Here is a 2,697-nt window from a genome sequence, read left to right as displayed (position 1 = left end):
AGGAGAATTCGGAAAATTGGACAATTCCAAAAAGTAACATTTTTCATACACATTTTTTTCAATTTTCGTTTGTTTTGTTTTTTCAATATTTTGATTTGTAAATTATTTGAATCGTTCAATTGCGGTCGCTTGCTTTTTTATTCCGGCTATCCAAAAGAAAAATTATTGAAAATTATTCAGTGAAAACTTTATGTGTGTTTCAGACGAAGTGATCAATTACTGATTGAAATTTGTTACGAAGCCACGAAGAGGTCGCGCTAATATTTTTCGGCGTTCTTTTTGCCATCAAGAAGTACTCCCAAAATGCGATGACATACGTGCGGAATTATGGATCGCGGTCAATCAGCTAGCGATCGTAACGATATCACAGCACGACTTTTTAAACAATAGCTGCGATGTTTGACGGTCTTTATCTTGAAGCAACCTATGGTATATATGGTGCTGTTAGATGCGGAATGTATTCTGTTGCGTACGCACACATTCTTCTTGGATGCGGATGGTGATTACACCAGATCAAATTGATGAAATCATTTCAGCGGAAATTCCTGATTCAGAGATAGATCCAGAATTATACGAAGTGGTGAAAACCAATATGGTTCATGGACTTTGGGAACCTTACAATCCCACTTTGGTTTGTATGTATGTCTGACAATAAATGCACGAAACACTACTCACGTGCTTTTCTTTCGGAAACGGAAATGGGAAATGATGGATATTCACTGTATCGGCGTCGCTCACCAGACGACAATGGCAGAACATTTAGCATTTAGAGGCGTGAATATCGACGTTAACAACACATCGAAGTTGAAAACATATGGATCGTACCATATTCGTCACTTTTGTCTAATTCACATTCAAAACTCATGTCAATGTTGAATATTATAGATTGGTGAAATCGATCAAATACGTTTGCAAGTACGTCACCAAAGAAAGCAACATAGCGGTTATTGGCCTTGAACAATATGAGATCAGCAGTATCAAATGGGTCGATATGTAAACCGCAATAAAGCACTTTGTGTATGCCAGCAGTTGCGTTTGCTGGAACATGCTAATCACTGGAAACAGACGAAGGACAATGCAATAGTTACTTCGCATTCCACTGAAGTTCGCATAGTTTTCGCGAAGATCATTTCGACATATCAGCCTTCAAATTCGCGTTAATTATGGGATACGAAAAAATGACATTGCCGATGACATTTTGCATTGTATTCGCTAAGAATTGGAAATGGGCAAATTTCGGTTGATACTTCCAGTGGTTTGATATCAATTTCACATCCCTTTTGTCAATTCACTTCAACGGAAGATGAACTCATCACGAATGTTTATCCGCACATTGGCAAAATTATCGTAACTGCAATTGCTTGAGTGCACACGCAATTTTAGTTGCCAAAAATACCGACGTTAATGACTTAAACTGGAAGATTCAAAGTCAAATTTCGGGAGGTTTGCGCTCATATAAATCGATCGATCGTCTTGACAAGAAAGACGAAACTGTAAATTATCCAGTGGAATTTTCAAATTCTTTGGAGAGCCTTGGTATGACCCAGCATCATTTGCGTCTCAAAGTTGGATCTGTCATTATTATGTTTCACAATCTTCATGCGCCGAAACTGTGTAATGGAACCCGACTAATTAAGACGCAGTTATCGAATACAAGGGACAGCCATTTCATTTCAAACGTATTCAATTTCCAAGGAAAATTGACCAGATATATGTGGCGTGTTGACGAGTTGGAAACGAATCTTCTTTGTATATTTACGCACCAGAACAGAAATCCAAAAAATCATGTTTATTAAGCTGCGCTACATTAAAAAAATGTAGAAAAATCGAAAATAAATCATTTTCGACACAATATAATATCAACTTTTTTTCATTTCAAAGCATATAATTTCACGCAAGACAACGGCTAGTTTAAAATAAATTCTGTTGGGACTCGAACCTACGTGCTCGTCGTCACTTATGAAGCGCTTACCACCAACACCACCATTGACACTAGAATTGCGTTGTCCTAATTATGGTTTGGTTATGCATGAAAGAAATATACAATGAATCGCCGATTGTGACCTCTTTCCTTGCTGCTGCTGCTGCGCATATGTATGTTTGTATGCTTGTTCATTATTGAAGTTATACTCCTTTTTCTTTCCTTTGTCTTTCATTTCTGCGAATTCTCAACTATTTTATGTGCCCTTTTATTGAAATACCCTGCATTGGCCGTTGAAAAATTATGGCTATACTTTCCAGGATTATTTCTGTAGTTAGTCTTCATTTACATTTTTTGGAAATCGACCCGCGATGACGAGGTATATCGTTTTATCTGACAGCGTGAGGTTTAAGAAGTTCATTTTTGATTTTGTCTTGTGGCATATTAGACGGATAAAACGACTTCTGAGTGGTGATTTTAATGAATGAATTCCTTTTGGTTGAAATGCTCTGCGTTGGCCGTTGAAAAGTTAAGACTATACTTCTTCAAAGAAATTAATGACCTTTAGAAATATGCATATTTGCATTATTTCGTTGTCATTTCCATATTCGTAGCAATAGAATTTCTATGGCATAAGTAAATTAATGACCGCCGATTGTCACCCCTTGCCGCTGTAGCAGCTTCGCCTACAAACATGCGTAAATATGTATGTATGTATACGTATGATCGTGAATACATATCGACGCAGATTTTTGCGAGAAGCACCAGAAAGTTGT

The 2,697-nt window shown here is 37.2% G+C and overlaps 1 pseudogene; it reads left to right on the top strand.

The window, feature by feature from the left end:
- The first annotated feature begins 2,224 nt into the window (after positions 1 to 2,224).
- Positions 2,225 to 2,394, top strand: LOC120779229 (annotated as a pseudogene).
- The last annotated feature ends 303 nt before the right edge of the window (positions 2,395 to 2,697 follow it).

Source organism: Bactrocera tryoni, chromosome 5, assembly GCF_016617805.1.
Source record: "Bactrocera tryoni isolate S06 chromosome 5, CSIRO_BtryS06_freeze2, whole genome shotgun sequence".
NCBI lineage: Eukaryota > Metazoa > Arthropoda > Insecta > Diptera > Tephritidae > Bactrocera > Bactrocera tryoni.
Note: the sequence above shows the minus strand (reverse complement) of the source record. Positions and strands in the feature narration are given on the sequence as shown.